General features: G+C 40.7%; 1 protein-coding gene across 5 annotated transcripts in view; it reads right to left on the bottom strand.

Annotated features, from left to right (window-relative positions):
- Window positions 1–14,462, bottom strand: part of LRFN5 (leucine rich repeat and fibronectin type III domain containing 5) — a 283,790-nt gene extending 269,328 nt beyond the window's left edge. For all 5 annotated transcript variants that reach the window (XR_004258030.1, XM_032242485.1, XM_032242484.1 and 2 more), the window contains exon 1: window positions 12,603–14,462. The gene's annotated coding sequence lies outside the window, so the exon portion shown is untranslated. The remainder of the gene's footprint in view (window positions 1–12,602) is intronic.
- Between the last annotated feature and the right edge of the window lie 1,335 nt (window positions 14,463–15,797).

Consider the following 15,797-nt stretch of genomic DNA (forward strand, 5'->3'; position numbering starts at 1 on the left):
CTCAGTTCTTTGAACATGTCCTTAATAAGAGGGTCACATATACCACAAAACCAGTTGTATACACAAGCCCCTTCCAAGATACTTTAACCTACATTTTGTGTTTGTAACTTTACATATTTTTTTCTTTAAAATATTTCCCAAATTGTATTACTTTAAAATCCCAAGCAACCTGGATTTGTCCTGCCTATTAGAACCATGTTCCAAAGACCATAGATTAATTGAAACATTGCTTTTAAAATATTATCCCAGTTAGTGTAACAATGTTTAGTTACTACAGATCTGTAGAAAACTTTGCTTTTATTTTAATTATTTTTTTAATTTCTTTATCAATCTTCAAGGAAAATTACTGCCTTGATATTATTTTATAAGATTCCTTTGTCCTAGGTCTCCATAGAATAAACTGGAAATAGACTTGAAAGCTGAGAATCTAATAAGGCCAAACACTACAGTCTAACAGATGTATTTTTGTAAAAGAGTCATCATGTTATGCATAAAAATATTTGCAATTATTCTTTACATTCAATTGTAATTTTCTCACTTTAGATATAAATAATTGCTAGTGATGTTTGAGCATTCTATTACTTGCCAGTTGATGCGTGAGTTGCTGGGCATACATTATTTCACTGACTCCCCACAACAGCCTTTGGGATGGTCACCAAAATTAGCCCCATTCCACAGATGAAGAAACTGAGGAATATGCTAAGAAAATCAGTGTTTATGTACTGTATGCAATATACAAAGTGTATATAGTGTGTATGCGTATATATATATATATATATATATGTACACATATTGCAGTATACATATATTGCCATTTGTGGTATATGGAACTTGTTATTTTAGAATTTACTAGTGGACAGTTCAAATAAAAAGCATAACATACATTACCTGTTTTACATTAGACTCTAAGATCACAGTAAGAAGTACCAAAAATAAAATATATATGAAATATTTTATATTCAACATAATCCAGGGAGGCTTTCAATCCATAATTACAAAATACTTTTGAAAAAAAATACCTTTGAAGAAAATATTTAAGTGAATGTGGCATGCATTTTCATCTACCCTTTCACAAATATATCTCTTTTACTAAAAATACAAACACTGAAGTCAAATATACTCATTTTAATTATGTATTTTTTGCCAATAAATAATAATCAGAAAGTTATGAAATTATCATTTTAATGCCCCGTGACCTATGCCCTGTACCTTATTACACCTATAACAGTATGTCAAATTCCTGTAGTTTGATCCATAAATTAGAATATCATTAAACAAAAGGAGGTATATATCAAGGCCCAGAATAAAGTAATTGTGCAATCTAGGTTTAATTTACAGAAGAAATGAATAGTAAATATGAATCACCAAAATATAATTAGAAGATAAAATGAAATCTTGGAGAAATGGCAAAATATCTCACTGAACTAAAACAAGCCAAAATGCATCCTGTAGGAAAAAAAAAAAAAAAGCCTTGCCAGGCGCGGTGGCTCAAGCCTGTAATCCCAGCACTTTGGGAGACCGAGGCGGGTGGATCACGAGGTCAGGAGATCAAGAACATCCTTGTCAACATGGTGAAATCCCGTCTCTACTAAAAATACAAAAAATTAGCTGGGCATGGTGGTGCGTGCCTGTAATCCCTGCTACTCAGGAGGCTGAGGCAGGAGAATTGCCAGAACCCAGGAGGCGGAGGTTGCGGTGAGCCGAGATCGCGCCATTGCACTCCAGCCTGGGTAACAAGAGCGAAACTCCACCTCAAAAAAAAAAAAAAAAAAAAAAAAAAAAAGCCAATTTTTCCCTTGGGTTTTAGGTGAATAGTATGACTCCTAGCACAAGAGGACAACTTTTTCAGAGAAGCTTCTCTAATGCAATGATAAATCACTACATTATAAATTAGACAAATCAAAACTACTTATCATGTACGTGTTAGGAAATATCATAGAAAAAGTTACCCACTGAGAAATCAGTAAACATTTCCTAAGATGTAAGAAAAGAATATATTCTACCTCAAAAATATATGAATCCATGGATTGAGTGGCATCATGCTTAGCTATAGTAGATATTTAACAAATATTTGTTGAAAGTATTTTTTTATAAAGAGAGCCAGGCTTTTCTTTCAAAGAGGTATGGTGGCTGGCTATGTCTCAGAACCTAAGATAGGTGTCTCAGTTGTCTATTCTGATTCCAGAATTTTGTGTCTCAAAGTAACAACCATTTATTTTTGTTTATGACTTGTGGGTCAGCAATTTGGGCTGGCTTCAGCTGGTTAGTTCTTCTGCTGGTCTCACCTGGGGTCAATCTTGTGACTACAATTATCTGGAGGTTCAACTATGTGTGAATGTCTGGCCACTGGAGCTGGCTGTTGGACAGACCACTTGTTCTCAGCAGAGGAATCCATGTTTCTTCACATAATGGTAACATCTTTTCAAAAGAACAAGACTAGAAGCTACATGGTCTCTGGAGGATTGGGCTTGAAAATGGCGGTGGCTCACGCCTGTAATCCCAGCACTTTGGGAGGCCGAGGCGGGTGGATCACGAGGTCAAGAGATCGAGACCATCCTGGTCAACGTAGTGAAACCCCGTCTCTACTAAAAACACAAAAAATCAGCTGGGCATGGTGGCGCGTGCCTGTAATCCCAGCTACTCAGGAAGCTGAGGCAGGAGAATTGCCTGAACCCAGGAGGCGGAGGTTGCGGTGAGCCGAGATCGCGCCATTGCACTCCAGCCTGGGCAACAAGAGCGAAACCCCGTCTCAAAAAAAAAAAAAAAAAAAAGAAAATTATACCATGTCACTTCTGCAATCCCTGTTGTTCAAAGCAAGTAAAAAGGCCAGCCCAGATTCAAAAGGAACAGAAACACACATCTATTCTTGATGAGAAGCACTGCAATAAATCTGTGGCCATTTTGACTTCACCTCAAGAGATAACAACACAGCCTACAGATAAGAAAACATCAGAGGGCTTATTCTGGAAAAGATTTGTCCTGAAAACAGGTCTATCTAGAATTAAGCCCAGAATTTGACTGCCCATCATCAAGCCCCTCTGTCATGGAAATAATAGCAGTGATTCAAGCTCAGAAATTATCAACTGCTTTCTTTTTGGCCCTCTCTCAAAGGGAAAAGGTAACAGGAGTAACACCTGGAGCACTCCTTAAGAGCATCAACAGCAGTCTACACAAATAACACAGCAAAAGAAGTGAGTGGAAGGTAGAGCATGGTGAGGCAAATGCCAGGATGTTAATGATGAACAGAATGATCTGTATGTTTCATCCCATCCTGATATTGCAGTATGTTCTGATTCTTTAGCACTAGGACCTGAAAATGTATTTATTACTTATAGCATGTCAATCCATTTAAATGGTTTGCCAGTCACTCCTGCATATGGGAACTGAAAATTAAAGAGCAAATCACCCAAAATGGCACAGTCTATTTTATCAAAAAGTCTTAGTATGTATGTATATCCCAGACTCAGGATGCAATACCTTCTCAATATAAGCAACTACAGAATCTCCTAGTGGATAAAGTGTTTTTATACACATCCAGATATAAGACATGGCAATTCATACAGTACCATAACCACATGAGAAACTAAAAATAGGATATATGTTCAGAGGATGCTCATCATCCTTGCAGAAGATTAAAAATGTGTTTTTTGTAATAGTCAATGAAAAACAGCCATAAGCAGTAGGAGAAAAGGGAAATCCCCTAGGCGTAGCCAACAGAGCATCTTCTTTAGAATAAAAAATGTTTGAATTTAAGTCTAGCCCTATCATCTTAACTGTATAATCATGGACAAGCAAATTAACCACCCCGCGCCACAATACATTCCTCTAAAAAATTGAGACAATCATGAAAAATCTGTAGGGTTATTGCATAGAGTAGAGAAAGGTAGAAATCTACGTGCCAGGAAAAGACCACCTTCTCAGAATATTATGAAGATGCTGATGATGATCACCATCATCATCCATTATATATTATCCAAGCTATATATATTAGCATCTTTCAGCGCTGTCCCCATCAAATACATGGAAAGCTCATGTGCTTGTCTCAGAGGATGAAGCCTTAGACTTTTATTCAGCCTCAGGTTCTTATTTTACCAACATAACCAGAAATCTTATTATTTTCTTACTAAGTTCCTATTAGGAAGTTTAAAAGGAAAGCAAGTACATTGACAAAAAATAGCTATATAAGAGCAAAGAAAATTAAAGAAACACTTTACAGTAAAGACAGAGAGGATAAAAGAAGTGGCAACTTTATAAACTGCCTTAAACATGTCTTGGATTGGTCCCCAAGGGTTGTCTGCAATCACTAACATATACAATAAATGAGTCATTAAGAAAATAATTATGTTTTGATGTGTTATGTTGATCTTGACAACTATTTGAATTCACATTAAATGTAAAACTTTTAATAATTTTTAAAAAGGATGCCTAAAGAGAAAACATTCAAGACTATGGATAATATGGATAACCAAAAGACTCATTCTACGAGGATACTTAATCAAGAAAGTTTACATGTCATTTTCTTCTGTGTTTAAATTATTTTCCCCCTTTTTAGAAATTAGATCACCTGATATAGAGGCTGAGGAAACTTCTAGGAGCTTAATCATCAATTTTATTAAATAATGGCGGAGGTAACAAATATTAATTTAGTAAATACTCTAGAGATCAAGAGCATTAGAGGAAAAGGTGTGAGAATGTCACCAAGACTGATTCAGGACTAGGGCTACTCTCTGAAATAATATTTATTTCTCACTCTAGATTGCAACTTTTCTAGAGTCGCATCTATGCTATTTTGGCTTCTGTGATTCAAAGGAGAAATGGTTACCAAAAAATCCAAGTATGCATTAAATGCCAAATAAAGGTTGGTTAAAGGAATTGAAGAAAGGACTTGAGTCATTCTTGTTTAGAACAGAGAGATCATGATGCAGTCAGCCAATCATTTTAGCATAAGGTGAAAATTCTTCTTGTGTTGCTCCATTTCATTGTTGTTCATATTTATTATGAATAATAACATTAAAATATATTAGTGAATTTTCTCTCATTATTTAGTGGAAAAATTTAAGTAACTTGGTCATCATGAGTAAATCACATGATCTGAATGTTCGAAGTGTCAAGACTCATAATAGCAAATACGTTTAATCCTGTGATCAAACTTGACCTGACCATTTGTCACATCTTGAAGAGGTATACTTAAAATGTGTAATTTGATTGTCATTCAAAAGACAAATGCTTGACAGAATGGATACCCCATTCTCCATGATGTGCTTATTTTACATTGCATGGCCGTATCCAAACATCTTATGTACCCCAGAAATATATACACCTACTACTTACCCATAGAAATGTTTTAAAATAATTTTTAATTAAAAAAAATAGTTCTATATGTTAAGAACTCCAATGTCTTGTTAAGTCTCAGCAGGAAAGAAAACATTGATCAAATTGTAACATCTAAAATGAGTGCAAGCTGGGGAGTTACAGCATTTTCTTGCCTTCTCGGCTCCAAAAGCAAGAAAGTAATGGTCCTGCTTAACTCGACAGTAGTCTACCCACGTGGGTTGTTAGCATGCTTCAGTGCAAAGCTGGATAATAAACGAAAACCTTCCAGAAGAAGGCGATGATAAAGACCAATGATAGCTAACATTTAATGACAATTCAAGGAAAAAGGACTTGAAATCATGATACATTGAAAACTGTCCGAAACCAGTTTCGAGCCAAGATATGTTTAGTCACAAGCACAGCAATTGTGGGTTGGAAATTTCAAGGAACTCAGTGAAAACACTTGAAGTACTATCATTAGGAATTAGACTTGTGTGCCTCTTTCTACCATGTTAAAAATAATTAGAAGCTACAAGGTGCCAGAGTTTTGGCTCAAGTTAAAGGAGAAAATTAAAATACATTTATATAATAATGAAATAATCTTATTGGAGTGAGTTTGGAATCACTAAAGTTACTGAAGCTTAGTCGAGATGACCACTTGGCAGAGATGCTTTAAAAAATTCAAGACTGAATATATATGTCAGGAGAACTGAATATATATGTCAAGTTGCCGAATGCCATGTCCATCAGAGATTAAAGTGAATATAAATGTGAACATCTTTGAGTAAGTCATGCACTCTCCAGTGTATTAAAGATATGCCCTATGATTTCTTAAACTCAGCAAGATTTTCTGCTTTACATCTTCTGCCTGGTTCTTGAAGAATATGACTCCTGGTCTGGTGAGCTTTTGAAGCCATACAATTATCACCTCCTTTATGGTTTCCCTAATCATGCTCATGCTAGCTAATGATGAAGTGATCATGGTAATGGTGATAATGATAATAACAATCAGGCACCTAATGAACCATATCACTGAAACCTTCAGACTGCCTGATTGCATATGTCATATTACTAGCCCCATTTCCTAGATGAGGATTCTGATGTTCAGAGAAGTTCAAAGACTTGTTCAAGGTTATACAGGGCTGAGACCAAGGATGGCAGAATCCCATAGTTCCTTTTTCTAACTACTGCACAATACAATCCCTATAAAACACAGCCATGATTTCTTAATTTCTTCTCTCTTCCCTACTACAAAGCACAGAACACTAAAATAGAACTAAAAGTTTTAGTTAATAAATTACTTTCAACCTTCTGCATTTGTTTATATTTTTCATGTTACTAAGAAAATAAGTTATTAAGATCAGGACCCAATGTCCAGTTACAGATTTTTAAAGTGCCTGACATTTGAACAGTCAATACATAGCAAATATCATAAATAATTCCGAAAATTGACGTTAAACTTTTCACTTAAATTTGGGGCTATTTTTATTGAGTGTGGGATTCCAAATTCAAATATCTGTGAATATTAATAATATCAAGATATCTATCTACATAAAATAAAGCATATGTACTACTCAGGTAGTGATCAATGCTGCCATATAAATTATAAATATTTTAATGCTGCTATACAAATGACTAATCACTAATAAAAACAAATGTAAATACATCATTCAAAAACTTAACAAATCTTCACACCATGAAAAAAGTAATAAAAGGAGAGGTAATTAATAAGAAAATTACCACATCCTATACTTTCAAAAGAGATAAGAGAAAGTTAAGTTTCATCAAATGTAGTTGATCTGTCCCTACTAGTAAATCATTTGAATGCAAATATTCTATAACTTGGGAGATGATACCACTAAAATCCATGAAAAACCTACTTAAAGTTAGAAAATAAGGAGTCAAAATGAAGACTGCAATCAAGAAAGAAACTGAAAGTTGTCCTTCAAAGCTCTTTAGCACTTCCTCAAAAGAGCAGCACAGGGTGGAGTGAAAACAGACTGAGATAAACAGCATTGTTTAGGCTTCCATTCCTGATTAAATATACTATTTCTGATTCAGCATCTATTGAATGAATTAGGGCTTTTTTTGTTTTTCTCTAAGAATTCAGAAACTGCTCTCAGAGTTTGTTAAAAGTATGCTAAAACCTTAATCATTTATCATATTGCTACTTTTCTAGTGTCTTTGTTATTGTAAAATCTAAAATAGATTCAATTTTCTATGAAAATTCTATAATGGTTTTCCACAAGGATTATAATACCTTTTTGAAATATTTCTTGGAAGATATTTTAGAGCAATACATTATACATATGTTCCCACAAAGAAAATGCAAGAACAGTGTGAGCTTTAAGTTTTGACAGATTTATTCTGTAAAAAGATATATTTTCTTATTTTATTTTTAGTTCTGGGCTATATGTGCAGGATGCTCAGGTTTGTTACATAGGTAAACATGTGCCATGGTGAGAATGTAAATTAGTTCAACCATTCTGGAAGACAGTGTAGCGATTCCTCAAAGACCTAGAGCCAGAAATACCATTTGACCCAGAAATCCCATTACTAGGTATATGCCCAAAGAAGGACATATTTTCTAAGAAGCACAAAATTTGTCAATTTAAATTTTCTGCCAATGTGACCATGTAACTTAACAAACATTGGCTATAAAAACCAATTTCTGAGAAATATTACAAATTTAGTTTATAGTTTAGACAATAAATTCTTTTCATGTTGTTTACTTGAAATCAGTGAAATGACAGCACAGTTATACAAGCATGTAATTCCATTGTAATTTTTATTACTTATTAACTTCATAATTAGCATTAAATTATGTCATGTAAATTTTTTATGTAAAAATAAATTATGTTTAGTAAATATCATTTTGTCAACACAGTATCTTTCACAACAATATGATGAAAAAGCTGAAAAGTAGCACTGACTATATTTGAATTACATTCTTATATTTCTGTCTTCTGTTATATGAAACTGGGATTTTCATAATAACATACAATTTATTTTGGTAGAGCATAATAAAAATGGTTCACCTCTAACGGGAATAGCCTCAATAATTATGAACATAATACTTCTTAATTTCACCATGCACATACCATGTAATGAACAAATTATACAGCCTTAGGTTCTAAATAGTCCTCAATGATTGAAGGATGCCAGGGGAATAAAAATGTGGGCTCTAGAACCAGAATAAGTAGTCTCACTCTCAAGTCTTGTTGAATAAGGCAGAGTATGCACATGTGTATCATTGGAATAATCTAGCAAAATTATCTTCTAGTTATGTATTCTAGGGGCCCACACACCTATAAGGTCCAAATTTCTACTTTTACCCTTCAATAATACATCAAACATAAAATTCTTATACTATATACAAAATCCTGAAGATAAAGTCAGTATGTTACATTTGCAAGTAAACAGAAAATAAAAATCACTGAAATAAGCTAATAAGTTAGCCAGTTAAGCCTTTAGGAAGTTTCTGGTAGCTTCCTTTTTCCAACCTCAAAATTGGCAATAATACTTATTAGCAATCTTATTTATGATAAATTTATTTTTAAATGAATAATTTATTAGATATTATGTAGTAGTTTCATGTAGAGGCAGGAATACTGTTAGATATCTGTAAGCATCTCATCCCAACCATACAACAACACAGCAACAGATCAGCAGAAAGCAAGATCTCAATTTCACCAGCAAGAAAACTCAGCAAAACTACTAAGCCAAAAGTGCTTCAAACAGCAAGAACCCGATCACTGATTTAAATGGACAAAGGAAAATGACAGTCATTTATGAAAAGATGAAAGGGTGATAAAACATGATATGACATATGATGATCATTTAAACACCAATGTCATAACCAGATACTGCTTTGACACCCAGAATCCATTTAATGACAGAGGAGACAGAAATAACTGAAGAGAGAATAGGGTGGGGAATTCTCCCACAGGTAACTACAGCTCTTGCTATCCCCTCTTGAGAAAAAAGAAAGAAATCACTTCTGGCTGGTATCAGTCAGAACTAAATCTTTATGAACTTCTCTCAAAACATCAGCACAGGAATCTCATATTTCAAAAACAAGGTGTGTGTGGTCGTATACACATTACATCTATGAGGGAAGGAGAGAGATGTGTGAAAGAACAGAAGGCTGGTGTTCAAGGTCATTCTCCTCTTGAAAAGAGAAAGGGAAAAAAATGACTAAAAGAAATGATCCAGGGCACAGGATCAAGTGGCAACTTCTTTCCACCTATCTGCTTATGCCTGTTCTTATAGATACCCTATTGTTCTGTCCCTATTAATAACTAAAAGAGGGCTTACAAAGATGGAGGCTTTTTATTGGAAATTTCCTATCAATATCTGACAGTGTTAACTCATCAGTGAGCCAGGCCAGTGAGTGAAGCTAGCTCTGTCTAAAGATGATTCTTAACAAGGACAGTGGACTCAGATTTTCAAAGTAACTTGTACCCTTTCCATTTTCCCAGAAAAGGGAGAAGAAAAAGGCAGCAGAAATCTTTTCCCCTACTTTAGGAACTTCTGTCCATGCAAACTTGTATTAGGAGCTCTATTTAGTTATGATATTTAACCTAACTCTAATCTGCACCAATGAGTGACATTTTCAAACATGCATCACACCATCGTCTATGTTTAGGTTTCTGAGCATTCAGCATCCATTTTAACGCATTTGCTTTGCCTTCCCTGAGGCTGAGGGTGGAAGAACAAAACTTAACCTGCAAAAGATGGAATCCTTATTGGAAAAAGGCCAGAAGAAAGTGAAATGAGGTGGGAGGTGGTGAAAACACCTTATTTTCCAAGTACCTATATTCACCAGCATTTCTTTTTTCTTGGGCACTCTCTAGATAGGTATGACTTATTTGCTAAAAAATATTGTAAGTATGATATCAATACTGTTGCAATGATATTCTGGGGCAATTTGGGGAGGGGGACAAAGAAGTATCTTTGTCTGACGTTTAGAATAAACAAATCAGATTTGTTTAAGATTTTCTGAGTGATAGGAGGATTAGAAGTAAATTCACTAAAAGAGAAAAATTTTAAAAAGAGAAGATATGAGGAAAAATCCTTTTTAAATTTTTCCCAATTATCTGTTATCTTTCATTTATTTCATTAAACTAGGCAATTTCTCAATTTTTTCATTGGTTCTCACAGGATGAAGTTCTGTTAAAGTCGAGATATCTTCTGTATCACTCCTTGGTTCTCCCTGGAGCTTGAAGTCACAAAGCAAATCTGAAGAGTGGCCCTCCTGTCCTCCTCTTTCACGTTTATTGGGTATCAGGTAGGGGAGGGAGGTTAGTTGACTTTACAGAGGTGTTTCGACTGGAAACAAAACGGGTATAAATGACCTGATCAAACCCAGAAGAGCAAGAAGGAAGGGGAGAAAGAAGAACAAATGAAAATCCAGGAAACACACACTTAGCTTCAGGATTTTAATCCTGATAAATCATGCAGTATTTGAATATCAGGACATTTTTGTAGCCAGCTTTCCTTCCATATTCTTGAATATTCATGGCGGGTGGGGAGAGAAAGAGAGAGAGACAAACAGAAAGAGACAGAGACAGAGAGAGAGACAGAGAGAGAGAGAGAGAGAGAGAGAGGATTTTGCAGGCAAAGGCAGGACACCATCGCCCTCTATGCTCCTCTGTGGCTGTGGGCATCTCCCTCCTCTCACATCCAGGCGGCCGCCTCGGCCACGATCCGCTTGCTGTCTGCCAGGGGGTCCGCTGAGCTCTTCCGCCCCGCCCCAAAAAGAGTGTCAAAGCCGGCCTGCCAGCTGCAGTGGCAGAGCCCAGCCCCCAAAGCCCGCTGAATTCACAGCCTTGCAGCACCCCCAGCCTGCGAGGGCTGCAGCAGCAGCGGAGCCCAGACTCGAGGAAGAGCTGGGGACGTCAGTGCGCAGGGACAAGCAGAGCAGCTATCGGCCAGCTCGAAGTCTGCAAATGCCATCATATGGATATCTATAGAAACGCAGCGAGTGGAGGAAAATCAGGCAGCGCCCCTACACTTCCTAAGCGGCTTTAGCAAAGAGAGCCCCCGCGCCCCAGCAGCCCCAGTCACTGCCTCCCGGAGCAAGGCATCCTGAGCTTGGCTAGGCAAAATCTTCCGCTGAATGTATAGCCAGTAAGCAGCTCCCAAAGGCGAGAGACAAACGAACACTCCTTAGCTAAATTATTAAGACCGTCTTCACTACGGAATAAAACATTGATGAGACTACTTTGGAAGTGCTTTATCTTGTTAATTCTAATGTCTTCAGGAAGGTAGTGACATTTTACGTTGGGGGCGGGCGCTGAGATGAGAGGAAAGGGAATTCAGGGGGAAAAGGCGCTAGGGTAAGGGGCTTTGTAAGTTAACTAAATTTGTTGCGCTTCAGCCTGCCCTGGGAATCTCCTTTTAACATATCAGACCCAATATGTTAATTAGGCAGTAGCAAATCCAACCTGCTCCTTGTAAATCAAGGCATCAGAAAAAAAAAAAAAATCAAAATACCTATTATACAGCGACAAAGCAAAACACACACAAACAAAAAAACGCGCACAGGAGCCCCTCTCCGTGACGGAGACAATACAGCTGGAGAGGATGTTGGGTGGTGGCTATCGTTTTAGCTTGGTTCTGCTAGATATAAAAACGACTTCTTCCATGGATTTATTCTGCTACATAAAAGCACGCCCTGGCAGCTAAACACCATATCTCAAGACACACACCCGTGGCAATATATTCCCTTTCATGCAAACCAAGTTCCAAGAAAACTCCATTTCCAGTCAAAGTCTCCAGATGCGTAATTTACAACTATTGAAAAGATCTGGCAAGCTCCTCCACAACAAGGAAAGGAAAACAACCTGGCACCAGAGGTAGAAAAGTGTAAAAAACATATTTGGCTTAAATGATGGGTGAAAACCAAACACCCACTCACACTCCACAATCTGGAGAGGGTTGGGTACCAAATGGTCCGTGGCAACCATAGCCTGAAGGAAACACAGAATTTTGATCTCTGGCATCTTCAGACAGGTTCCACACGCCTAGCTCTCAAAAAATATCCTCAGGGTGGAGCACATCCATATTCTCAAAGCATCCACTACTAGATGAAGTGCTCAGGTATAGATTTATATTTCACCTACTAGAAATTGTATTACAAAATCACAGAGCAGCGCCCTTGGATACCCAATCCTTCCCAATGATTTTCAAAACATTAATAAGTAAAGTAGGCTGCAATGCAGATAAGACACTAGAAACAAGATCAGAAGGAAATTGGGTGAGGCGCGTAGTCGTTGGCTTGTTACCTGGTGCCTCTAGGGGAAAAGACGGTCATAGGAAGACTTTCTGCCTGCAGGTACAATCCCGACAAGGTGGCTCCAGGTGGCTTTCACAGTCGTACCCGGGTCTCGCTCGTCACTTCGCTGCCCTTTGCCATAGCTCAGCACCCGCATCCTAGGGAGTCGGAAAGGCGGCTCCTGCCACTGCCGCCGCTGCCCGCAGGTCGCGCTGGGTGGGGGATCCGCGGCAATCGCCCCATGAAACCCGCGGCTCCGCGCCTGGGGAGCGGGCAAAGGCAGGGCGGCCGCGCACGCACACACAGACACGCTCACACTCACACACTCGTACCCAGGCGCGCGCACTTGCACTCACACTTGCACACTCACACCCAACACTGCACGGGGAGGAAGGCAGCACGGAGGGAAGCAGTCCTTCTCACGAGTGGCTTCGAAGCCCACCGGACCGCGGGCAGCAAAGAGAGCGTTCTCGCATAGCCGTTTAATCACGTTTCCTTCAAGTTCTCCTCCAACCCGAATCCACGTAATTCAAGAGCTGGTGACATTTTGGTGGGGAGGAGGGAGACGGGAAAAGGCTGCGGAAGAGTGAGGATTATGTTAGGCAGTTTGATAAGCAATCCTCATTACCTTGTTTTTTTTCTTTTTGTATAGCAAAACAGCTCGACGGGCTGAACTTTTGGCTTCAAATGCTGTGGACCAACACGTAAATATCCTTCTGGCCAAGACGAGAAGGTGTAGATACACGGAAACAAGAGGGCTGCAAGACCCTCTCTTGACCTTGTGATGTACCTGGAAGCCGGTTAAAAACTGGCGCTTTCCAAGCTTCTGGGTAAAGTGATCCACACACCTGGGTCCACAGCCCAGCAGCCGCTCCAAATCCAGCCAGGAAAATGGGTCCGGGCGTCCTCAGAGCTCTGCAAGAACCCGGGCATGAAGGGGCATCGCCGAGTTAACACATTCTGGGCAGTTGGATAAAAGACAGTCAAATGCATGAGATTGGCGCGCGCGTACACACTCGCGCGCACACACACACGCAGCTAGCTGGAAAGCAGCTTACAAAACACTAGAGACATGCCAAGACGACTTGAAAAGGTAGCCAACATCCAGGATCTTTCCGGAAAACAGAAGGGCCAGCAGGGAGGTTATCAAAGTCTTCTCAAGTCTTTCAATTTTTCATCTCTCCTGAGTGTGTGTGTGTTTCCAGGTTTCGTCGGTCTGCCCCACCCCCGTCCAGTTGCGCTTTTTTTTTTTTTTCCCTGATATAACCGACCGTGCAAAATGGATTATATGGGTGGGTTGTGCTCACAGCCCAGAGCTCCCCAAAGTCAAGAATCCTAAGGGAGCAGCCAGCTGCGAAACAATTCACACCCTCAAGGGAAGAAGGAAAAACACCAGCAAACACATGCACACACGCGCACACACATACATAGTCCTCGGCTGGGGCAGTTCTGCACACGCTCACCGCTTCCCTGCGCGCGGCTGCACACAGCGCCCCGCCCGCTGGCCACCGCGCTGGGGCGAATCCGCAGTTCAGGCGCAAGGCGAGCAGCTGAGGTCTGGGGCGGCGGCCGCTGCCGGGGCGGGCCAGGGAACCGAGCTTCCCAAGGCGGCGCGTGCAGGCAACGGCGGCCTCCTGGCCGAGTGGAACTGAGCCCCGCGCTGCAGCATGGAGGCGGCGGCGGCGGGCGCGCGGCCGTGAGCTCGGCCCGCGCCGCAGTGACGGGAGCGGCCGCGTCTGCCAGACCCCAAGAGTCCGTGAGACCCTGGCCCGGGCCGCTCAGCTGCTCTCCGCCCTCGCGCCTCCCAGCCAGACGTGTTCCAAACCGATTTATCCCGGGACGCGGAGAGGGCCGGCGAAGCGCCGGGAAATCCCCAGGCTGAGGAGGCGCGGGGGCGTTGCAGGAAGGGGGAAGGGAAAAGGCAGAAAACCTGGAGGATGAAGGCGAACTTCCAGGGGCGTCCCCAGCCTCCTGCAAAAGGGCAATTTGCTGATCGCCCACTTCCTCGCGGTTACTGGATAGAAAATCGTCACTGAGTCAAGCTTCCGCTGCTTAGGGCGGTGGGAAAAGTCATTAGCTATAACCCGCCGGAAATTTTGAGGAGAGCTACTGACTTGGGGGTTTCAGTCATCTGAGGCAGGCTTCCGCTGTCCCCTTAGTTGTGGGTGGTGATTTGCTTACTAATCAGATGGGCGCAGATTCTGAAAAGAACATTTACATTTGGGAAGCAACACAGCTCAGAATCAGACATTACAAATACTGCAGTTGGTCTCATTTTAGTATGTCAAGGGCAGAAAGGGTGCCTAACAGTCCTCATAAGCCAGACCTGGTCTCAAAGGTCACCGGCACAGACGCAGGCTCTAAAGCAGAAGAAAGGTGCGACTGGAAAGGAGGTTAGACAGGGCCCTGTGGGAGTGGATCTGCCCGGAGCCCTCGCCTGGTTTTGCTTGAGACTCCGACAAGACTCCCAGTGCTTCTCTCCCCGACCCTAGCCCCACTTCCTCCAGCCTGAAAAAGCCAGTAAGCAAAGTTAATGCTTTCTTCTAAGAACTCCTTAGTGAAATCTTGCTATTCCTTTCTGCTAGAATCCTGAAACCCTTCCGTTTTTCGTTGTGAGTTCACCAGCACGTTGTCTTCAAACATTGCAGGCACCTTCGCTCTCAGCTCTGATCCTAACCAGTCCAGATACCAGTTTGTACCCAAAGGCTATGGAAGAGTAGGAAGCTGCAAAGGGAAGCTGGCTAACAAGGACTTCTTCTGGCCTACTTGGCAAAGGCTCACGCTGATGGCCTCGGTGGATAGGGAGCTCTTTCATTTTATTCCAAAAAGAGCTCTGCCAGGCATTACCATTGCCTTGCAGGTGCACAAGCGCGCGTATACTCGAGCACAACCTTGGGCTCATCCCAAGCGCGCACACGTGCACCCATGCGTAAGGAAGACCCACACAGCTATCTCCAGGAAGAACCCGAAAAGTGCTTTAGCTGCTCACATCATTCTTTCCTCTGCTCTCCGTCTCTGCCCCTGATGTTCCCAGTCCAATCCTGGGCTTAGGAATCCGCTCAAGCCACGTCTGGCTGCTTTGTTCCAGAGAAGCGCGGCTCCGGGGACTGCACTTCCAGCCGCACAGCCCCCCTCCAGGTTGCCGAGCGGCGCCAGATCTGGGGCTCCAGGGTCTCCGCGGGAGCTTAGGAAGCTCAGGATCCGA

Source organism: Sapajus apella, unplaced genomic scaffold (genome assembly GCF_009761245.1).
Source record: "Sapajus apella isolate SASKATOON/1434 unplaced genomic scaffold, GSC_monkey_1.0 scaffold50, whole genome shotgun sequence".
NCBI classification, from domain to species: Eukaryota; Metazoa; Chordata; class Mammalia; order Primates; family Cebidae; genus Sapajus; species Sapajus apella.